The sequence below is a fragment of the Bidens hawaiensis genome, unplaced genomic scaffold, assembly GCF_021521415.1.
Source record: "Bidens hawaiensis isolate Kalapana, Puna unplaced genomic scaffold, B.hawaiensis_p1.1 tig00033839_1, whole genome shotgun sequence".
Taxonomy (NCBI): domain Eukaryota; kingdom Viridiplantae; phylum Streptophyta; class Magnoliopsida; order Asterales; family Asteraceae; genus Bidens; species Bidens hawaiensis.
In genome coordinates this window covers 49,059-74,978 of record NW_027495818.1, presented here as the reverse complement: position 1 = coordinate 74,978, position 25,920 = coordinate 49,059, and the positions used below count along the sequence as shown (strand labels likewise).

General features: G+C 38.1%; 1 pseudogene; it reads right to left on the bottom strand.

Annotated features, from left to right (window-relative positions):
- Window positions 1-1,614: 1,614 nt before the first annotated feature.
- On the bottom strand, window positions 1,615-17,566 carry LOC143585424 (protein FAR1-RELATED SEQUENCE 5-like; annotated as a pseudogene).
- Window positions 17,567-25,920: the final 8,354 nt, after the last annotated feature.

Here is a 25,920-nt window from a genome sequence, read left to right as displayed (position 1 = left end):
AAGATGTTGAAGTCAGCCGAAGAATAACAACTTTTCACAATAACATGGACATTGTCCTAAAAGATGCAGGGTTGGATACCCCAGTTGGTATAGAATTGGTATTTATTCCGATGTTACATTCAGATCATTATTACGTGATGTGCTTTAATTTGAAGAAGACACAAGTTGATGTTATTGACAACTCTGCGACTGTGATGTTTGATTCAAAATATGAGAGGAAACTACAAATAATGGTATGGCTATGATTACAAGTGATATACATAAGTTAAAATTACATATTTAATATCTGGTTCTTATGATTTTTTTAATAATTTATATAGCAAGAAATTATGTCTTTACTTGACAATGACATCCCACCTGATTGCTGATGAATTGAGAAGATGCACCCCAACTCGAGTATCAATGCCTTGGAGGACCTTAAACAACACAGTTGACAATGGTATTTTTATGATGAGGTATATGGAGACGTATAAAGGGACCTCCATCAACGCCTGGAAATGTGGTCTTACGGCTGAATCGGAAGCACAAAACAGCCAGTTGATAGATTTGAGAGTGAAATACGTGGCAAAAATCTTATTGTCTGACATCAACAAACACAAAGAGTTTGTCATCTTAGAAATTCGTGACTATGTGAAACTTCCTATTGAAGAACGTGCAATGATGAGGAACAACTCGGTTGAAAGGATCATGGAGCGGGTAGGAATGTATTGCTCTTAAAAATCATTGGTTGCTATGTTATGTTTATTCCATCAAAACTTCAGGTTAAGTTTGAAACGATTGTGGTTATGTTATGTTTATTCTAGCAAGATTTTATTTGGTTAAGGTTTAGTTACCGGATGATATTATGGCAGACTAATGGTTAAGGTTTATTTAGATCTTTTTTTAGCTTGAACTCTCATTTTGTTGACTTTGGCTGATAAACTTGTGTTATGAATTGATAATTTAACGCCAAAAAAAATATTTGGTTGATTGAAACTGTTAAAAGTTGCTTGTAAAACATTTAACTATAAAAACATTATCAATATATTGTATCATAACATAGAACTAATACACAATTTTGAAAATTTGCTATGACCATTAAAATTCAACACTGCATAATGAATAATTATAACCCTAGGTTGGTGTAAACAAAAACTATAAGTTGTTAAATGTTTTAGGAATCAAGTATAAAACGTTCCATACTGTTTAAAAAAAAAGAAAAACAAACAACATAACAATACAATACCAGTAAAGATTACGTTAAACACATAATATGGTAGCCGTTTTAAAGTTTTTATAAGTTAAGTTTACTTTCAAAACACAATCTTGAACAACATAAATACCAAATATGATAGAATATCTATCACTATAAAAAGAAATAGAAAATAGTGTATTGATACTATCATATGTGATATCATCATCACGTGTTTCAATTGTATTGAGTTAAAAAAAAGTATAGTAACAAAGCACAAAGAGCAACTATAGCTGTAAAGCAATTGTTAAAACAACAGTTAATAGTCCAAAACATAGATAACAATGACAATTCAAACAATCCCAAAACACCATATCAAGGTACGGGTTACATAACATCAAACTTGCAATAACAAAAAAACAAACGATAAACTGAAATAAAAACTAATTTTTGTTGTTATTTGGGTTTAACTCGGGGCACGTGCGCCTATTATGTCCGGGTTTTCCACAAACATGGCAGGCTTGCGGTTTTCCAATAGGTGTATCAGCAACATGCTCCGAAACTTGGCAGGCTGGTGGTTTTCTAGGATGTTTACCAGCAGCAACCAGCTCTGAAATAGATTTGAATCTTTTTTTAGACCCACTTTCCTTTGTCCTTATACCCACTGGAACACGAATAGTAGCTTCTGAAGGTTGATTAAACCCGAGTAAATTGGTAATCCTGTCTTTTTTTGTTGGTGGCTGGGACACCCCACAAACTTCATATGCTTTTACCATGTCCTCTTTGACTTTATCACCATATATCTTCAGCTCTTCGATGTTGGTAACAAATTTGTTGATAATATAGTCATGTCCAATCCTTATGTATAACATCAACATTCTGAGTAATTCCTTGATCGATTACAACATTTCTATAAGAATTGTTGTTAACAACCTCTCTAGTCCATCTACGTTTGACATAATTTTTGGGGAACACTTCGATCTGACATAACTTGAGTACACAAAAAACATGGCTACACAACAATCCATATTGCTTATATCTGTTACAGCTACACGTAATAGCCATATCTTCCTCCCTAAAAAACACCTATAAATATCAAAATATTAAAATGTTAAATAGAGCCTTAATAAATAAAATTGCATAGTTGTAAGACAACTGCAATATTGTAAGCAAAATATTATGAAAAACATTTGAACATACCTCATATAGACCAGAGCCTTCCATCTTTGTATCTTTTATTGAAAACTTATAAAAATCACCTACTTCCTCAACAGATCTAGACATACACTCATGTACTCCATGACAGATTTCCTGTTGAACATCATAAAAAATGTTTCGAGTGTATATTTCATTAGCTTGTCTCTCAATTTCATATTTGGTTTCCCAACGAGGAATTGTATCCCTTGTGAAGAAACGTGGATCGACTCACTGGTAGACGATCTACTTTCCTCGGGTGTGATTATGATATTTCACCGATGGTTCTCTTGGATCTGGGTTCTTCCACCTACAAAATGAACAGCACCGTAAACTTACCCCTCAGAAAGGGACAGAGGGGTCCTCTTTGGGGTAACCCTCCGGTGTGAGAATAAGTGTATGTAGGAGAAGATAATGATATGAGAGTAAGGAAATGGAATGTATTGCTTAATAGCTGAATACTCTGTAATTGGATGTAATTGGATGTTATTGTGATGTCATTGTGATGTCCCCTCCTTGTGGAGTTGATGTGGTATTTATAGTGCTAGGGTTTCCACTGATTGGGCTTAGACCCAGTTAGGGCTTTGTTGGCCTCTTCCAGTTGCTTTGCGCCACGTGTCCTTTGGGACACTTGGTGCTTTTTCATTGGTTATAATCACGTGGTAGCACATGGGTTTTGCTGAGTTGTCCACCTTTCATTGGCAGCTGTCAACATCAGCATATTCTTATTCCTTAAAAAGATACCTTCTGGAAGGTTGTCTGACGTGCACAATCAAGGTTGCCCTAATCCTGATTTGGATAAGGATGAGGTTGATTATGTGCATGTGTGATACGCGCCTATCCTGAGGATGCGCGAGGTCTTCTCTTTATTCTCACGCGCAGATGTTTCATGCGCAGATGTGATATGCACGAGCATGTGATATGCGCCACGCGCGGATGCGCCATGCGCATATGTGATATGCGTGAGCATATGTGATGCGTGAGCATATGTGATGCGTGAGCATATGTGATGCCCGAGCATATGATGCCTGAGCATGTGATGCATGAGCATATGTGATGCCTGAGCATCTGTGGTGCCTGAGCATATGATGCCTGAGCATGTGATGCATGAGCATATGTGATATGCGTGAGCATATGTGATATGCGCCATGCGCGTAGGTTTTGGCTTTGTGCCTTCATAATGTCTTGATTTCAAGCCTCTTGTCCATATCTTGTGGGTTGACCCGCCTCGCTCGTTGTTGAGGCGGGTACATACCTCTTCAAGCCCCCCCAGTCTAATGTGTGTCTTGTCTCGCGCGAGCGAGGTAAGATAGATATTAGACTTAGTAGTTTGCTCTTTTAGTAGGGGTTTGTCTTTTTCTTCTTTTTATTCATCGTTGCGCGAAATTCTATCCTTTTGGTTGAAAACGAATCGTCCCTGTACGTGGTTGGTTGTTGCTGACATGCGTCAGTGATGGAGACGTGTCAGACCTTTCGTGTGCTCGAGGTGCTACAGTTGCCTTTCGTGTCCCCTCACCTAGTGTCAGGGACACGTGTCGCGCTCGCGTTGGTCTGTTCCTGCGAGTGGTGGCGCGTGAATTCTGGCAGCAGCTGTAGAGTTTCTTTTCGTGTCCCCTCACACAGTGTCAGGGACACGTGTCGCGCTCGCGTTGGCTTACACCTGCGAGTGGGGGCGCGTGAAGTCCAATCAGCACCAATATTTCTCTCTCCTGGGCCTATAAAAGCCAGCCCTTAGAGTTTTTTATCCTTCATCTTCTTGTTTATTATTCAGAGCTCTTTTCTTTCTTTCATTCTATTCCGATTGCCTTTGTTCTGCTTCCAGATCTCTGTTCTTCAGAAGCATCGTTTGTCCGTTTTCACAGTTGTATGTCTGATAGCTCAGACAACACAATCTCCCCCATCCATTGCCGTGTTAAATCGTTAGTAATGTCTACATTGAAGAAGACCGGCAAGGGGAAGAAGGCTGCTGAGGCCTCATCGGAGGAGGTAGGGAGGACCAAGGCCGTGAAGAAGTGGGATGAGATCCCTTGCAAACTTAGGCAGTCCGATTTTGACAGCCTTATCGCCTCTCAGGGTTTTATCCCTGAGTTTGGCTGCATGTTGCCTGGGGCCGGGCAAACGGCGGCGGACCCGCCTACCGGCTATATTTCCCTTTACTGCCATTTTTTCACCAACTGCAACCTTCGTCTCCCGATGACAAGGTTTGTGGGTGCGGTGCTTAGGTTTTATGGGATTCATATTTCCCAAGTCCATCCGTTTGGACTCGTGCGCATGACTCACTTTGAGTTCATGTGCAAATCTCAGCGCGAGGAGCCCACCCCTCGGCGCTTTCAGTTTTTTTATAAGCCCAAGATCCAAGATTCTTGGTTCTCATTTATTCCTCGCAGTCAGAAGGTCAAGTGCTGCACTGTTTCATTCAAGAGCTTTCATGACTGGTCTGAGAGGTTTTTCTACATCAGGGCTGGTGTGATCCCCATCCGCATGACCATGCGCGCGATCTCTTCTGCGCCTGCGGATGTGGGTGTCTTCAAGAACCCAACTGGCGCCTGGGTTAAAAAGTTGACCGCCGAACCATCCCCTGCCAAGAAAATTTGCGAGGAGGCGCTGGTGGGGGTTGGTATGAGCAGGAGGTGGGCTGACAGCGCGACTGAGCCCGTGATCCAAGTTGACGGCTTGTGTAAGTTAATCTCATTGCCTTACTTCTGCGCGAATATAATTCGTTTTGCTGATATCATTTAACTTGTTTTGTGCAGTCGTCAAGGAGTATGTCCACGCCGCCTATGATGAGCATATGGAGGGTGGCTCCGTCACGCTGGGCGCTGGGGAGGTTGGCTTCCCCGATCGCTTTGATGACATGTTCATCCCTGTTGATCTGGGATTTATCTTTGACAGCGATGCGCCTGGTAAGCCTTTGTACTTATGCATTTTCCTTTATAATACCAAATTTGGCTAACATTTCTGTTGCACGTATTGTAGATGCGCTTGAAAACTACGAGCTGGAGCTCGCGGAAGAGGAGGAGGAGGAGGAGGCGCCCCAACTAAAGCGTAAAGCTAAGGGGAAAACTGGCGCAGGGGCCAGTAAGAAACAGAAGAAAGATGTTGCCCCTGTTGTTCAGGATCCTCCTACTCAGGCGGGGGGATTTGAGAAAACCCAGGAGTTTCCCTCCAAGTTTCCCTTGTCTTCCCTGCCTCAAAAAGTGGGCAGACCTCCTGTCCACACGAGGTATGGTGCGACTACCTCCTCCCTTCGCGCGGTGGAAAAGGGAAGCGGCGTTGCGCCTTCGACAGGTATACTTTGCTTATCTTTTATGGTTCTATGAGCGCGATTCTGATTGAATTACTAATGAATCTTTGCTTACTCAAACGTTTGTAGAGCCGGCGACCTTGGTGGATCAACCTCAAGCGCAACAAGATGCCGAGGCTGCGCCGGAGGTCGCTTCGAAGTCCCCTGTTTTACCCTCAAAAAAGGGTAGAATGGACTTCATGGCGATGTTTGCTTTGCGAACGGAGTTGCGCCAAGGTACGTATTGCGCATTTATTTTCTGACTTTCTTTTAGATCAAGTCATGAACCATTCCTTTTTGTTGATTTTTTCACAGGAGTCATTGCTGGCCTGCAAGCTGCTGGCGGCACTCCTGGCGCCGGTGCCAGCGCCGTTGGCTCTGCTCCTGCTCCTGCAAGCGATGAATCTCCCCTCATCGGGATTACTAAGGAGCAGGAGGCTGTTTTACGCGCCGATCTGGCGGCGTCGAGACCTCCCTCACCTTCTCCTGCGCATAGCCCTCCTCGCGAGACTGATTTTGATTCTAGGTCGCAGGAGAAAAGGCCTGTTTCTGAGGAGGATGAGGAGGTTCAAGCTGAAGGCTCCGACAGCGGCCGCGCCAGCCCTGCAGCGCCACGAGGTTTCGCGGAGCCGTCTTCTCGTGGGCCTGCCGCTGACTTTTCTGCTTCGTCCCCGCAGGTATAAGTTTGTTTTTGCTCCGCTGCGCGGACTTTCATATTAGTGTTTTGATGACTTAGATCATTACTTTGTGTTTGAAGGAAGCCGATCACATCTACCGCCCGAGATGGAACATTACTGAGGACAGCTCATTTCAGTCCATGGGTGTGTGTGAGGACTTCTGGGCTCATTCTGCGCCTCCAGCTGAAAGGAGGTTTCAGGAGGCCCGCGCTCGCGATGACTTGCTTAAAGATCATCTGTTTGCTGGGTCGGCTTTCTTTGCTGCCTCCCAAGAGCTTCGCTATGATTACGTAAAGGTACGTGATGCTCTTGCGGAAGCCAAGCAAGAGGCTAAAGTATCTGCTTGGCATCTTTCTGATGCTCGAGAGAGAGCTGAGAAGCTCCAAGCAGAGCTCAGTGAGAACAGGGCAAGTGCCAACACCGCCTTTGTGAAGCGCGGGCATGAGCTCCAGGCTGCGCGGGAGAAGCTTCAGGCAGCCAAAGCAGACGCGGCCAAGTACGCGCGTAGAGTGCGCGACTTGGAGCTGGACGCGGAGGCGCGTGACCAAGCTCTTGTCCAGTCTATAACTGACAAATCATCGCTGGAGAGTGAGGTTGCGCGCCTGAAGAGGGAGCTGGCGGCCGCGCAGGCCGAAAAAGATGAAGCCTTGGCGACGGCAGCGTCTAGCCAGGAAGCACTTGATGCTGCGCGGGCGGAAAAGGAAGAAGCCTTGGCAGCAGCAGCGTCCGACAAAGAGGAGCTGAAACAGACTAAGGAAACTGTTGAGTTGTTAAACTCTCAGATTCCTGCCCTCGAGACGTCTGTTGCTTCCCTCGCGCAGGATCGCCAATGGCTAATCTCACAGGGCATGACTCGTTGCGCTTACGCGATGAAATACTCAGACGAGTTTCAGGCCCATGTGATGGATTGCAACGCTGCCGCGCGCTTGGTGGGTCGAGCTGAAGGGTTCACGGATGGTTATGAATATGGCATGTTGAAGAAGAACCCATCCGAGTACCCTTATCAGAGCGACGTTGCCTGCGCGGACATGGCCGCGATGGGGGAGAAGTATTTGAATACTCCCATTCCCATCCTTGCGCAGGTATTTTAACCTTAATGAGATAACCTTGACTTATTTTCCAAGTCTTTTTGTACTCATATTTTTCCTTATGATTTGCAGATATCCGCGCTTGCTGACCAGCCCGATCTCGGCGTGCTAAAGAAATTACTTGACGAGTGCGAGGGGGCTGGTGGCGGCGATGATGGCGCGGAAAATGCTGCTCCTGCTAGCGGCTCTGGCGTGGCCAAAGGATCCGCTCCTGACACTATTGTGATAGAAGACTCCATTCAGGATGAACAACTTGACTATGGTCAGTTTGGAGATGACGAGGAGCGGGCTGCGCCAGATGCTGAGGGCGGTGATGAGGATTATGAAGAGGCTGACGTCGACGTGGAGACTTGAGAAGCCCTTCATGTTTATTATTTGTATTTTGTAGTTTGTATCTTATCATCTTGTAAACTTGTAAATTTCAATGGTTTGGAATGAAATTTTGTTTTTTCCTTCTTCGCATCTTGCGCATTCCCCATTCATCTCTTTATATTGCATGTTTGCTTGTTGAATATAAGATATGCTTGCACGTTGAAATAAGAACAAGGCTGTAAGGAAATTATTATACTTAATCCTTGTCATATTGTAAGTGATTTTGCCATATCTTGATTATGTTGACACGTGCCTAGGCGTTTTCATTATTCCTCTTTTGCGCGACGTTATCGCGCATTTATTATATGGAATTATGAGTTTTTAGCCTTTACGTATCAATATGTGTTGCTCAGATATCTATTACAATTGCATGCGCGACCTCGACCTGAGACCTTAACAACTATGTTTTGGCATTTGTTTTGCCTTAGTTGTGTTTAGGTATTTTTATGGTCAGGCTGCGCAGTATGTAGGATGGATGTTGTGAGTGATTTGAGCTAAGGCTTACATTATTGGTCTAAGGCCCTGACGTTTTAGAGTTAAGACTCGTTAACGCGTTTGAGCTTGAAGCTCGCGCATGTATGTTTTACTTCGTTTTATTTCGTTTTTGATGTCAATACAATTTTGTCATATTACTCAAAATTAATAAAGGGAAGTGTGAAACATGTATGCAAAAGGTAATAGAATTGGGCTAAGGCCCTGACGTTTTAGAGTTAAGACTCGTTAACGCGTTTGAGCTTGAAGCTCGCGCATGTATGTTTTACTTCGTTTTTATTTCGTTTTGATATCAATACAATGTTGTCATATTGCTCAAAATTAATAAAGGGAAGTGTGAAACATGTATGCAAAAGGTAATAGAATCCACATTAAGAGAAGATATGGCGTATCATTATTCATAATGGCTTAAAAAGCCTTGATTACAAACTTGACATTTTTCACATGAAACATTTTCTAAGCTGTGCCGCGTTCCATGCGCGCGGGATCTTCTTTCCATTCAAATCTTTTAAAGCGTATGCGCCTTTTCCCAATTCTTCCGAGACTTGATAAGGTCCCTCCCAATTGGGGGACATTTTTCCCGGGGGTATCGCGCGGCTAGCTTCATTGTTTCGAAGGACAAAATCATTTTTCTTGAAGTGGCATTCTTTCACACGCTGGTTGTAATATTTTTCCAGTTTTTTCTTGTATTTGGCTTCATTGATGATAGCCGCCTCTCTGCGCCCTTCAAGTAAGTTGAGATCCAACCTTCTTTCGCGCTCGTTATCAATCTTGCTCATCATGAGCACTCTATGGGATGGGCATCCAATTTCTGCTGGAATCATTGCCTCCGTTCCATAGGTTAGGCTGAACGGGGATTCGCCATTGCTGGTTTTGCTTAATGTCCTGTGTGCCCACAGGACATTAGGTAGCTCTTCGACCCAAGAATGGGATTCTCCCTCCAACCTTTTCATCAGCCCATTTAACAAGCTTTGATTCGCGCGCTCCACTTGGCCATTCCCCTGAGGGTGGTATACCGAAGTGAAGATTTGGTTGATGCGCAATTCCTTGAGCCAGTTTGATATCTTCCTGTCAGTGAATTGTTTGCCATTATCGCTCACAATTTCCATGGGCAAGCCAAAACGGCATATGATGTGGCTCCAGACAAACCGCTTCATCGCTTCAGCTGTGATTTTTGCTAGTGGCTTGGCTTCAACCCATTTTGTAAAATATTCTACTACCACTACCAAAAATTTTACTCGCCCTTGCGCTTGCGGTAGGGGACCCACAATATCGATTGCCCATTTGTGGAAAGGCCATGCAGAGGTCACCGGAATCAAGTTGTTCTTTGGCCGCATGGTGTTTGGCGCATAGCTCTGACATGCTTTGCATTTTTGGATCTCTTTTAAAGCGTCCAAGTACATGCCTGGCCAATAGTAACCTGCGCTCATTGCCTTGGCAACCACCATGCGCGGGCCAGCATGTATTCCATAGATTCCTTCGTGTATCTCTCTGATCACATAGCTTGCTTCCTCAGCATCTAGGCATTTCATGAGCGGTCCAAGATAAGAGCGTCGATATAATGTACCATCAAGCAGTTCATAGTTTTGCGACTTGTGTCTTATCTTCCTCGCCTGTGCGCGATCGCCCGGTACTTTTCCCTCCTTCAAGAATTCCATTATTGGAGTTATCCATGATGAAGGGGTTGTATGAGTTACAAGGACAGACTTCGCTCCCACCGACGGGTTGCTCATTACTTCTAATCTGACATCTTTGCCAAAGTGATCGAAGCTGGTTGATGCCATCTTGCTCAGCGCGTCGGCAGATTTGTTTTCACTGCGCGGAATATGAATGATTCTGAAGCAGTCAAATTGCTCGATGAGCTTTTTCGCCTGCTCTAGATACAGAGGCATGGTGTTCTCCTTGGCATCATAAAGGCCATTGACCTGTGCTGCTACCAAGTATGAATCAACATGGTCCTCTAGCTTTTTAACTCCGAATTTGTGCGCGATGCGCAGGCCAGCCAGCAGGGCTTCATACTCAGCTTCATTGTTGGTGCTCTTGAAGTCCAACCTGATGGCGTAAGTATATTCATGATTCTCTGGATCCACCAGTTTTAGGCCTGCGCCGGACCCTTCGTTGTTTGAAGCTCCGTCAGTGAACAATCTCCAAACATTTTCTTCATCATTGGCTCGCGGAGCGCTGAGCCTCTTCAATTTTTCCTTCGGGGACTTCTGCAATGAAATCAGCCAAGACTTGTCCCTTTATTGCTGGACGGGGCTTATAGGCGATCGTGTGTTCTCCCAATTCCAGCGCCCACTTTGTCAGCCTTCCTGAGAGCGCGGGACGCTGCAAGACTTGCTGGATGTTGTAACCAGTCAGAACTTCAATAGGATGACCATTGAAGTATCTATGAAGCTTGCGCGACGCGTGTGTTAGTGACAGAACTAACTTTTCCATGATGGAGTAGCGCGTCTCAGGATCTGTCAGCACCCGACTCACATAGTATATTGGCGTTTGGATTCCTTTGCGATCCACCAACAATACTGCGCCGATGGCGCGCTCTCCTGCTGATAGGTACAATGTCAAAGTTTCACCAGGAAGTGGAGCTGTAAGCGCGGGCAAATTTATCAAACATTCTTTTATCTCACTGAAAGCTTGCTCGGCCTCAGGAGTCCATTTGAATTGGCTTTTCTTTAAGCAATTCCTCAATGTGTTGACAAATGGGGTAGATTTGCTTGCATGGTTCGCTAGGAACCTGTTGATTGAAACCAATCTACCATTCAGCTTCTGGACTTCTTTCATGGTGGATGGCGAGGGCATGTCAAGGATGGCCTCCACCTTCTCAGGGTTCACCTTGAAACCATCCTTGGTGACCATTACACCTAGAAATTTTCCCTCTTGTACGCCGAAAGTGCATTTGCTCGGATTGAGCTTCATGTTAACTTCCTTTAGGCGCCCAAGGGTTTCTTCGATGTCTTTGAGCATTTGTTTTTCCTCCCTGCTTTTGATCACCAAATCATCCACATAGACTTCTAGGTTTCTTCCAATCTGCTCGCTGAAAACAGCATCCATAAGTCTTTGGTAGGTGGCTCCCGCATTCTTCAAACCAAAGGGCATTTTTGTGTAACAAAAAACACCCTTGTCGGTTCTGAAGACGGTCTTGTCCTCGTCTTGTGGTGCCATTTGAATCTGGTGATAGCCCTTGTAGGCATCCAGGAAACATTTGAGCTTGAATGGCGCCACGGAGTCCACCTTTGCGTCGATGTTTGGGAGGGGGTAACAATCTTTTGGGCACGCTTTGTTGAGGTCCTAGAAGTCAATGCACATCCTCCACGACCCATTACCTTTCTTTACCATCACAGGATTGGCTACCCATGTCTGGTATCGTATCGGGCGGATGATGTTTGCGCGCAATAGATCCTCAACCTGCTCATTCATGGCCCTCGCCTTCTCATCCCCCATGACTCTCTTCTTTTGAGCAATTGGCTCTACAGACTTGAAGGTGTTGAGAGAATGTTGCGCCAGGTCTCGCGGAACCCCAGTCATATCAGAATGTTGCCACGCGAAGACCGACATATATGCTGTGAGCAATCTTTTCATTCTCAACCTCGTGTCGTCTGATATCGTAGCGCCAATTGTGATTGTTTGCTTCGGGAATTTTGGGTTGAGAATCCATTCCTCTGGCGCGTTGTCTGCCATTGGAAGTTTCATTCTCCCTTCCCGCGGAGTACTTGTCACTGCACACAAATGATCTCGGTATACAAAAGTTACACCTGTTGGTGTTGGGAACCCCAATGCGCCGTGCGCTGGCGACGGTATGGCGTTGAACTGGGCAATCGTTCCCCTACCCAAGATCATATTGTGGCAAGAAGTGGTGGGCAAGACCAAGAAGTTGACAACTTCGACTCGCTTGTGTTTCTCATCCTCCATGGTTAGTTCAAATTGTATTTGACCTAGGGGATGAATGATTTCATTTGAAACACCAGAGATCGGTGCATTCACAATCTCAAGCCTTGCTTGGTCTGCCGGATCCAGTTTCCTGAAACATTGCTCATACATGATGTCTGACTCGCTGCCAGTGTCCACCAGGACTTTTGACACTTCATAATGAGCAATGTGTGTAGTGATGACAAGAGGACTGCTGATGGAAGGGCCTCCCCTGATTCTTGGGAAGATTACTTGTTGCTCGCGCCAATCTCCTTGGATTTGCGCGCTTCTCTTTCTTGATATTTGCCCTTGCCTTCCTCCCTCAGCTACACAGATTCTTTTGTACTTTTTGCTGGCTGAGGCTCCTGATTGTTCATTTTCTGGTCTTGAGTTTTTCACCAGGTGAGCCAGCTTGCCTGACTTCACATCTTTTTCAATTGCATCCTTCAAGTGGTGGCATGCATCAGTGTTGTGTCCTGTGGACTTGTGAAACTCACAGTACTTGCCACTGTCTGATGGTCCCTTGTAGTGTAGTGGCTTGGGGCTTTTGAATTGGACATTCTCAGTGCTTAACACCTGTGAAGGCGTTTTAGTGAGGGGAGTCCATATTCTTGGCAGAGGTCTGTTAGGATCTCTGCCACCTTCCCTCTTGTCACCCTCCCCGCGATTACGAACGTCTTTTTGGGGCTGGGGTGAGCTTGGTTGCGCCTGTTTTTCTGCGGAAGAAAAACTGGTTGGTTGCAACCTGGACCATATAGAGTTCTGTTTGCCCCTTTTTTCGTTGCTGCGCGGTGACTCAGTTTGATGCGCTCTTTCTCTTGCCCTATCTTGGGCAATTTGTTTTTCATTTCTCGCGAAGACTCGCGATGCTTCCATTAGTTTGGCCCAAGTGGTTGGCATGCCATCTCTGCTTACGAGAGCTCGGCGGAGTTGATCACTGCGCGCGCCTTGAATAAAGGCCACGCGCAAGAGTTGCTCAGTGATACCTCCGATTGCCAGAGACTCCTGATTGAAACGAGTTATGTAGTCTTCAATCGTTTCATCATTCTTGCGCACGCAGTGCATGATGTCATCCGGGTCGCGCGTGTGTCTGCGCTGCTGTACGAAGTGGGCTTGGAACTTTTCCAATAGCTCCTCGAACCCATCGATTTGCCCAGTCGGCAAGCTCTCGAACCAGACACGCGCCGCGCCCCTGAGGCAGCGAGCAAACATGTGACACCATGTTGGCATCGTCCAGCTTTCTAGGTTTCCTGTGTTGTCAAACCCTTGTAAGAAATCGTCTGGATCTGTTGTGCCGTCATATTTTCCCAAACCACTTGGCATCTTGGTTTTGTGCTGAATGGGGGCCTTCGCGATACGCTCAGTGAACTTTGAATGTTTCACCAAGATGGCTGGCCTGTATGGTGTGGTTACGTCCACTTGCCCTCTTACTGGTGGTCTGTATGGCGCGTGTAGATCCAGATCGGCTCTGGCTCCAGGCGCCATGTTCACGTGCGCGCGGAGCTGTGAGCCTCTTGCATGAGTATCTCGCGTCTTCCTCATGCTGTGCACTTCTTCATCACTAAACTCAGTGTGTGCAGTGTGAACGGAATGACCATCTTCCGGCGCGCGCGCCCTTTTTGTTCCATGAACGTTTTGCTTGTCAAACGCTAGCCGTTGTGTTAAGTCGGCTGACTTTTTGTGTTTGACCATCTCATTGTACTTGTCCATTAGACGTCGTTTCTCGTTTATGAGCCATTCTTTGGGGTCATTGGTTTCATCTTCTGGACCCATTGGTCCTTTTTGTTTCGCGCCGGCAAGATTTTGTAACGTGAGATCGTCTGGAGGAGTTTCAGTCTGGCCATGAGGAGTTGTGATTAAGGGTCGGTTACTGGTGGCGCGCGTAGAATCACGCGGCACCCTCAGAAACTGTTGTCCCTCATTAACATCCTCACGTTCAATATCCTCCAGAACTTGATCAACGTTACGAACGCCAGAAACCATGGTGAAAATTTGTTTTTTATAGAGATCTGATGAGATATTGTTGCCGTTGTAACAGTGGATGGCGCCAATGAAGAAACGTGGATCGACTCACTGGTAGACGATCTACTTTCCTCGGGTGTGATTATGATATTTCACCGATGGTTCTCTTGGATCTGGGTTCTTCCACCTACAAAATGAACAGCACCGTAAACTTACCCCTCAGAAAGGGACAGAGGGGTCCTCTTTGGGGTAACCCTCCGGTGTGAGAATAAGTGTATGTAGGAGAAGATAATGATATGAGAGTAAGGAAATGGAATGTATTGCTTAATAGCTGAATACTCTGTAATTGGATGTAATTGGATGTTATTGTGATGTCATTGTGATGTCCCCTCCTTGTGGAGTTGATGTGGTATTTATAGTGCTAGGGTTTCCACTAATTGGGCTTAGACCCAGTTAGGGCTTTGTTGGCCTCTTCCAGTTGCTTTGCGCCACGTGTCCTTTGGGACACTTGGTGCTTTTTCATTGGTTATAATCACGTGGTAGCACATGGGTTTTGCTGAGTTGTCCACCTTTCATTGGCAGCTGTCAACATCAGCATATTCTTATTCCTTAAAAAGATACCCTCTGGAAGGTTGTCTGACGTGCACAATCAAGGTTGCTCTAATCCTGATTTGGATAAGGATGAGGTTGATTATGTGCATGTGTGATACGCGCCTATCCTGAGGATGCGCGAGGTCTTCTCTTTATTCTCACGCGTAGATGTTTCATGCGCAGATGTGATATGCACGAGCATGTGATATGCGCCACGCGCGGATGCGCCACGCGCATATGTGATATGCGTGAGCATATGTGATGCGTGAGCATATGTGATGCGTGAGCATATGTGATGCCCGAGCATATGATGCCTGAGCATGTGATGCATGAGCATATGTGATGCCTGAGCATCTGTGGTGCCTGAGCATATGATGCCTGAGCATGTGATGCATGAGCATATGTGATATGCGCCATGCGCGTAGGTTTTGGCTTTGTGCCTTCATAATGTCTTGATTTCAAGCCTCTTGTCCATATCTTGTGGGTTGACCCGCCTCGCTCGTTGTTGAGGCGGGTACATACCTCTTCACCTTGTATCATGATCATTCTTCCTATGGTTATATTTTTTAGACTCCATGGTGGTATCGAAATTACTTAAAAACTCAACCAGTGTAAAACTACTGTTAGTAAGTTGTCCGAAAAAATGATTCTCACTTTCAGAGCGGGAGGTTGTACGCATTAGTCCAGACATGTGCTCATGACGATAGTATGCTGGTATCCAAACGCCTCTAATTTCATACATATCAGTTAACTATTTATTAGAATCCAATCGGAAATCTTTCATTATCTCACCCCACTTCTCCTCAAACTCATGCGGCTCTATAGAATCAGTCCACACGATATCACATATACGCCTCTTAAAATTAGAATTTCTACACATTGCTTTTCCAACCTTATAATAAACGAAACAAGAATATTATAAATAAATTATAAAATGCAACATTATAGAAAAAAAGTGATAACATGTCTTATCCAAGCTCTCTTAAAAAACATATCAATAACTTGCAAGATCATATGAAATAATCATATCAGCTACATAGTAAATCACATAAACACAAATCTACAAAACATATCAACAAACCATCATAAGGTTAACTGCGTTATAAATAAATGATAACAACAAATGATGATAACAACAAATGACAGCAAAACGTGAAGCAAGGAGTCAACAAATGAAAGATAAAAACATATAACAACAAATAACACACATATAACAGCAAAGCATAGCAGCATATTATCACAAGTTTTATTGTGTTAGCAACATAAATCAGCAAAACATATGAAAGTAATAATAAACAATTGCACATTCTTAGAACCATAAATTAGACATATAGTAGCATAAATAAGCAAAACATATCAGCAGACTGTCACAAGTTTTATTGTGCTAACATAAATCTGAAAACATATCAACAAAGATACATTTGAGTATCATAATGTTAGCAAATAAAAACAAACACATTGTTAAAATTTAGAAACAATGCATATTCTTAGTAACACAACACATAACTAAGCAAATAAATATCAGACCAAAAACATATAGTAATAAACAAATCAACAGAATAGTTATAAGTCAAATAACATATATATGACAGCAAATCTTCATAACAATAAAAGTACTTCTTTGTACTAATTACCTTATCAGCAAGTTTTTTCATTATGTGCCACATACACAACTGATGTCTGCTAGTGGTGAATTCAGCTTTAATGGCCTTTTTCATGACAGGGTCCTGGTAGGTTACGACAACTCTGGGTTCACTTCCTAGACAATCTTTAAATCTCTGTAACAGCCACTGTATGACTCGGTTGTCTCTGAAGTTAGCAAAGCGGCAGCAAATGTCACATTACGATGATGATTGTCAATACCAGTAAAAGGAACAAACACCATATCGTATCTGCAAAAAAAAGTTATAATAAATAAATGTAGTTAAAACATATTAAAATATAATAGATAAGATATGACATAAATTAACAAACTTGTTTGAGCGAAAGGTAGAATCAAAAGACATAACGTCTCCAAATATATTGTAGTTACATTTCATAACTTGATCCGCCCAAAACAGGCCAGCAAGTCTACCATTTTCACTAATAAAGTACTCACAAGAAAAGTCGGGTAAATAGTCTTTCTTCAACATCAGGCGACTAACTGCCATTTCGGCATCAAACTCACCAATGAACATGTTAAGATCTCGCTTGAAGTTCTTTACATCAACCTTTGTAGCACCAACTTCCTCAAACCCACCATAATGGGTTCTCATAATGTTAAATGCCTTTACAGCCCAACATTAATCCTTGATAAACTATAAATCAGTTGTTCCTTAACAAATGATAGACTCCTAGCAGAACTTAACAAATGATAATCTTGCTGTTCAACTAAAGAGTGATTATGTTCTTCTATAAACGAATATACTTCATACTTGTTTTTTTCATCTAACTGCAAACGTAAATGTGCTTGGCAACCGGTCCTAATTGATGGACGTTTCCTAATTTGTTTTTCATTATTATGGTTGTCTTTATGATCTTTTGTTGTATCAATTTGCCTAAAGTTTTTTTGACCTTCTTCAGAGCAAACAAGATATTTTCGAGTAACTACCCCACGTTTGGTAATTTGAGTATTTTTGCGAACTGAAAAACCTCCTTCTTTAGCATAATTCTTATAAAATGTAATGGCATCTTGCACAGATTCAAACTTCATACCCACCTCAGGACGACACGAAATTGCAACAACAGGCTTGTAATACTTCTTCCCAGATCTGGGAGAAATCCTTTCAATGCCCACAGTAGGTCTTCCGTATTCGAATTCCCCATTTTCATTGCTAACTGTAAATACCAACAAACATCAACAACACAAAACCACAACTAACATTAATACATAAACAAGCACAGTATTAATCAAACTTACTATCGTTATTGGACTCTAAATCAGAATTCACCATGGTAGTTTTGATTAAGAACGAAAGAATGATTATGTGAGGGATTAATGAGTTCATGCTATCATATACTCACGTCTCAAAAATAAACTGAATGTAGTGGGAGATATGTAAGGGATAACAAATATCGTGTATTTGAAACATATATATAGTCATTGACGATTATGCCCTTTTTAATAAATTCCCTAGGCTATTTCCTATTGGTTCTCATGATTCTCACGTTAAAATTGTTTTGTATTTGATCCTACATCTATAAATATATACTAGTTTTTATCCCCCGTATTACGGGGGCTGTTTTACATTACTCATTTATAATATTTATATACTTTTTGGGTTTAATTTTATTTGTTGTAATGAAATTTATAATATTCTTAGAGTTTGATGATAAAAAAATTCACAAATAACTAAAATGTTATAACCCGGTTTAAAAGTTATCTGGGTTTGGTAAGACACAAGACCCGCTTATTTTTTTTACTATAAAATTGTTTATTAATTATAAATGATATTTTTTTTTAAAAAAAATCATATAAAAATTTTTAGTATATCCTATTTTATAGGATTTTCACATCAATAATTTGGTGAGAATAAGATTTAATTTAATGAGATGTTATAACCCGTTTAAGAAATATCTGGGCTTGTTAAGACTCATACCCGTGAATTTGGGTCAAATGCATGAGAAACCTCCATTTAAAAATCAAGCAAATCTGATGACTCCAAAAAAGGGGGTGCGACCGCATCGCGACACGTAGGATTTTTATGTTTTCATTTATATATATATATATATAGAAACAGGATCAAATACATTTTATTCTTAACATGAAAACGGTGAGAACCAATTTGTTGTTATGATTAGGTTTATTTTTATAGGTGTTTGCTGCTATTTTTTGTTCGTATTTTCTAATTTTCGATTATGAGACGCTATAAGTATTTGCTTATTTATATTTTGTTGTTATTATTAGATGTTTTCTTTTGTTGTTATAAGTATTTGCTGGTATATGCTGTTATTATTTTGTTCTTGATTTTGATTCCTTTGTTGTAATTTTTAGGTTCTCTTCTTTGTTATTATAAGTCATTGTTTATGTAGATTGGTATTGTAGTTGGTATTGTTTCTTATATTCGCATTTTTAAATAAATTCGCATTATTTCCTACGTACTCGTGTTAAGATCAAAATGTACAACCCTTTGCAAATTGAGAACTTTGAGAACCATTTTGGACCACTAAAAACACCTTTAAAAAAATATTTTAAAAAAATCATAAAACAAAAAATAATAAAAATTTTAAAAAGGTAAAAAAACCAAAATTCTTATATTTCATTCCGATTTCATTAAAAAAATAAAAAAATGTCGTATTATACACATATGCATAATTTTATATAATCTTTAGTTACGTAATATACACATATATACAGTATCATTTATATTAAATTATACACACGTGTACAAAAAAACATGTAAATGTACATATATGTATGTATTATACATATGTGTATATAATTAAACTAAACGAGTTTTTTTAATGAAGCCGGGATGATAAAATAAGAATTTTGGTTTTTTTTTCTTTTTTGATTTTTGTGTTTTTTTTATTTTATGATTTTTTTTATTTTTGGGTTTTTTATGGTCTAAAATGGTTCTCATAGTTATCAATTTCAAAACAGTTCTCTCATGATCCTGATCCTATATATATTAAAACTCAAAGCAGTTCTCAAAAGAATCAATCCTATATATATATATATATATAGGATTGATTTCTTTTGAGTTTTAAGAACTCGAAAAAATTCAACGTAGCAAATTGTTTTTTGAATTTTTTACACATGTACGTAAGTGTAAGTAATGTACAAAAAAGTACAGTATTTTTTTACACACCGAATCAACTTTTTACACATGTGTAACTAACATTTAAACTTGTGTAATCATCAAAAATATTTATTCTCTCTCATGATACAATTTTTAATTACATTTAATCTCAGCCACATATTTCATATCATTTAATTAAGTGTGTGGTCCAAAATTGAGTTCTTAAAGTTCTTACAACTCATTAAGTTCTCAAAATATCCCTCATATATATATATATAAGGGTTCAAATAAAAAATAATTGTTTTGTGAGAAGTGTGAGAATGTTTTAAAATAAAGTACACCACCTAAATATGACACTATACCATGTAAATAGGAAACTATACAACTTTTAAAAACTATCATTCTTAACCACTAGATCCTAGATCCAAAGGTATACATCTATTTTTATGTTTCTCACAAAACCATTATTTTTTACATAAACCCTACACTATATATATACATCTATTCTTATTATTTTTTACTATACATATCTCAACCAATATATATATATATATATGTATATATATATAGTGGTTGAGATTGTTAGTTTCTAAAAGTTTTATAGTTTCATATTTATTTGTTATAGTGTTCTATTTAGATGTTGTACTTTATATTAAAGCTTTCTCACACTTTTCACAAAACAATTGTTTTTTATTTGAACCCTTATATATATATATATATATATATATATATATATATATATAGGGTAGCGTTAACATAAAAAACAATAGTTTTGTGAGTAGCATAAGAATAGATGTTGACCCTTGGATCTAGAATCTAGTGGTTAAGATTGATAGTTACTAGAAGTTGTATAGTTTCCTATTTACATGGTGTAGTGTCCTATTTATGTAGTATACTTTATTTTAAATTCTTCTCACATTTCTCACATAACAACTGTTTTTTATTTATACCCTTATATATATATATATATATATATAGGATCAGGATCATGAGAGAACCTTTTTGAAATTGAGAACTATGAGAACCATTTTGGATCACAAAAAACTCAAAAATAAAAAAAATCATAAAATAAAAAAAAACACAAAAATCAAAAAAGTAAAAAAACCAAAATTCTTATTTTATTATCCCGGTTTCATAAAAAAAACTCGGTTTAGCTAAATTATATACACATATGTATAATATATACATATATGTACATTTACATGTTTTTTTGTACACATGTGTATAATTTAAGATAAATGATACTGTACATATGTGTATATTACGTAACTAAAGATTAAATAAAATTATACATATGTGTATAATACAACGTTTTTTTTATTTTATTATTATTTTTTTAATGAAACCGGAATGAAATATAAGAATTTTTTTTTTACTTTATTAAAATTTATATTATTTTTTGTTTTATGATTTTTTAAAATATTTTTTAAAGGTGTTTTTAGTGGTCTAAAATGGTTTTCAAGGTTCTCAATTTGCAAATGGTTCTCTTAGGATCCTTACTCTCTCTATATATATATATATATTGGGGTTGATCAAATATAAATGACTTATATCGTGAGAAGTGTACATATAACTAAAGTAATTATTATTACAATATATTATTTTTATAACATAATTACTATAGTTTAAAATTGTAATTATACTAGTTATTTGTATGTTTAGTATGTTTTTTATTTGTACTGGAAGTAGAGTAATTATATATATACAAGTAGAGTAATTATGTAATTACATCATAGAGTAATTACTCTACTTATATATATCATTACTCTACTTGATTCTCACGTTTAACACGTTAATTTTATTTGTATTTGATCCAAACTCTATATATATATATATATATATATATATATATATATTGCGAGAAGCGCGAGAAATAAATATGGACCATTGATTATGTATAATCAATGGTAGAGATTTTAAATGGCAAACTTGTAATTTCTGACACCTTAATATAACGTGTTTTCTATTGAAAGGGGTAGTTATGTCTTTGTGTGTAGCTAAATTAATTAATCAGCATATCACTTCCCATATTTCAAGCCTAAATCACCGTTCAAAAAATAATTTCAACTCTTCCTTTCAAAACCTAACTCTATGGCTTCTGTTTAAATCAAAGACATATTTGACTTTCTTTTTCCAGAATTTATTTTTAATTATAGCCTTTTGGTACTTGGACCTTGGTAATTCAAAAAATTTATTTTATTAATATTTACGTAAATATACAACTCTGTATGGGCATTTAATTAACATGGTTATGTGTAGCAACATATAATATTTCATACACTGATACACAGTAGATACACGTTGTTGTTGTTGTTGTTGAATATGTGTATGTCAAAAGTCATAAAGTTTGTTTTGTAAAAAAACATGTTGGTAAAAACGTTTACTGTGTAGGATAACTTTGTTTACTATGTAGGGTGTGCAATATAAAATCCTTTAGTGTCTAAAGTGTGTAGGATATTATTGTCAACAATGTAATGTGTAGAATGTGTAAAGTAAACATATTTACTTGTATGGTCCGTAACGTCAAATGGTGTGTAGGCTAAATAAGATTATTGTGTAGGGTTTGTTGAATAAATATGTTTACTTTTTGATTAATATTTTACCCATGTTGGGTGTGTAAGATAAATAAGTTTACATGTGTAGAGTGTGTTAGATAAGTTTATTACAATTTTTGCCTATATGTTATGTTCTAACGTTAAGAAAAAAAGTAGGGAAATGTTATTAAGTTGATTTATTATATGCTATATAGTAAATTTCTTGTTTTATAGATTACAACTTTTATTTTTTTATTCACGTACAATCGAGAAGATTAAAAAAACCTCATGTGATCTACTAACATAAATAATCATCTTTGAAGGAATAAGAATATTTTTCTTCATCTTCCAATGAATTCACTTTTAAGATTTGGTACAATTAACTGCTGATTTTGGTTTAAAATAAAAAAATTACATTAATAAATTGTTTTATAACTTACTGTTAATAACTAATAGTTACCATAAACGAAATTTGGTATGTGACTAATATGCCCTTTTAATTAATAATTTAGAAAATAAAAGTGAAATTATGTGATTGGTTGAAATGATTTCTCGATATATATATATATATATATATATATATATATATATATATATATGTATGTATATATATAGGCATTGGTTTATTTCAAAAGTATTTTTAGTGGGAGAAGTGCGAGAAATTAGTTGGACCAATCATAAGTTTTTATTTGTTTATGATTTATTTTAATAATAGGGTATCATAGTAAAAACAATATTTTCTGTAATTGGAAAGCAACAATAATTTAGGATAAAATTACTATTTTTTTGTTTTTTATTTAACTATTTTTATAATATAATAACTGTTATTCAATTTTCAAAAAAATAATCAATCCATTCCTAATAACAATTATTTCACTTCCTAGAATTATTCAATCTATTCCTAATGTCAGTTATCAACAAATAAACCCAAATACATGAGGTTGTAGTTCACTTGTGACATGCAAACCTTACGGTGGAGTTTGTTGATCATATCCTATTTTGCATAATCATCAAAATTTATTAACAACTTAGTAAATAAATTAGGTGAATATTATTTTGCACAAAAGAATTTCAAAATCATTACATTAATACTTCAAAGTAATCTCAAATCCAAAAAAAAATAAAAAATCATAGAATCATAACCTAATTGTATGTAGCTAATGAAATAAACAAAGGTGTTCATTCATCTAAGAAAACAAACTCAAAGACCACAAAAACATATAGTCATATCTTTTCATTTTAACCTTAATTAATAATCCAAATTGTCATTCTGAACATAGAACACCATAATGTCGGATATCTTCGTGTTTATGGAATATAGCGAAACCTTGGCCACATATTTTGTCTTTAAAGCGGGAAGTATTTTCAGTTGCTGTTGTTTTGTTGTCTCCTCTCCTATCCCATAATCACAACTTGCTTTTCCCATGAAGTTCTTCATATGCCTAATCGTAAAAATACTTGACTATAAAAAATTATCTTTGGTTGTGTACTTTAATACCAAAAGCCTAAACCACAAACCATAAACATACATCATAAACATAACACAACCAACGTACACCACAAACATAACACGGTTAGCCTACACCACAAACCATGTAACCATACACATCTAATACAGTCTCCTACGCATAACTACAATGGTTCTTATGTAACAAAGCATATACAAAACAATAGAAAACTTTTACATCACTGCACAACATCAATGTTACCTGCACATCATCATACCATAGCACAAAAAAAACCACAATATCATACACACAAAAAAACAAAAAAAGTTACAACATTACACAAACCATAACCTCCTGTACACAACAAATAGATTTACATACACAACTAACCAAGTTCCCTTTCATAACATCAACAATCAAAACTCTTCTAGTTTCTACTACATAACAAACCAAGTTCAACAACACTACTGGCTAACTTAACCTACACAGCCGAACCAGTCCCCTACACAAATTCCTGCACACAACAAATCGATCTTCCTACACAACTAACCAAGTTCCCTTCACAACATTATCAATCAATTAATTGTACCAAAACTATTCTAGTTTCTCCTACACAACAACCAAGTTCAACAACAACACTAACCAACTAAACCTACACAACCAGCCTAGTTCCACTACACAACAAACAGAGTACATACACAATAACCACAATGAACCTACACAACCAACCTAGTTCCACTTCACAACAAACAAAATACATACACAATAAACACAGTGAACATGCACAACAAACAAAGTACATACACAACAAACACAGTGAACCTACACAGCTAACCAAGTTCCACTACATAACAAACAAATAAAATGCATAATAAACATAGTGAATCTAAACATCCAACCTAGTTCCACAATACAACAAACAAAGTACATAAACAATAAAAGCATAGTGAACCTACACAACAAACAAACAACATATTTATAACGCATTGACTAGGCAACAAGCCTACATAGAAAATAATCTAGAAATTAACTAATTGGTGGATACACACCGAAGAAACCACATAGACAATGAGCGCAAAAAAAATCAATTTTTTCTGTTATGAAATCAATAAAGTAAAAGGAATGACCAAAACAATATATATATAAAAGAAAAAAGAAAAAAGAAAGAAAAAGAAAATCCTACACTCCCACTAAAGAAAAATTGTTTGTTGTGAAATCAAAATAAAATAGTGTAAGTTTAACTGAACACAAAAATCTATTAGCCCTAATTGATATTATAATGAAAACCCTAGTTTTTTTTTTCAAATCAATTGATGATTCAACAAATTGAAGATCTTACAAATACTATGATGAATTTAGTTATTTCAAATTTAAAAAAACACAAAAACGAGGACATTTTTTACCTGTGAGTTATGCTTTATCGCCAGAAACTTAAGAACAATTTCAACAATCGATTGCTGTAGAATGCCTTCTTAAAACCTCATAACCAATCAATCGACCTACAGATCTGGTGTTGGAATTTTGAGATTGGAATATTATTACAATCTTAATATTTAGGGGAAATTAAAGCTAATTTGTAGGAATCAACTATTAATTGTAAACGTATGTTATAAAAAATCGGACCAAACTACCCTTTTTATATTAAAAGCCTTGCTTATATATTACAATAATGCCACTATCATTATTCACCATTGATTAGACAAATCAATGGCCTAGATTAACTTCTCACACTTCTCGCATGAACCATCCCCTATATATATATATACACATATATATATATATAGGAGATGGTTCAAGAGAGAAATGATATTACTGCGAGAAATGAGAGAATTGAATATAAGCCACTAGTTTTATTTTAGGTTTTAAAAGCTTTAAAAAATTAAGAAACTATAAATGCATTATCTCTCTTCAATTATATAACTAATAAACCACAATATTTATCTATTCAATTAATCAAATTACTATAATTGAAAAATATTAAGAATTCATTTATTTTTATAACATATTTTTTGTCTCTTGAATTATTATCCTACACAAATACAATTTATTCATACATTAAAATCTGTTTCTATCCAAAACCAATTTATTCCAACTTAATATATGAACATCAATCAACACGTAGTTACATTGTGATTATTAAATCCAAAAAACTATTTTACACGTTTTTGCATTAAGTATCAAGAAAAAAAGATAAAGCCTACACAAAAACATATAGCCTACACTTGTTCTAGGAATAAGAAAACATATAACCTACACATAAAATTCATCATCAATAAAATACACATGCACACGAAAACATATAACATACACACGAAAAACATATAACCTACACGCGAAAATTTTATCCTACACAAATACATTTTATTCATACACTAAAATTTCTTTCTATTTAAAACCAATTTCTTCCAACTCAACTTATCAATATCCATCAGCACGTAGTTACATTGTGATGAATAATACAAAAAACCATCTTACACA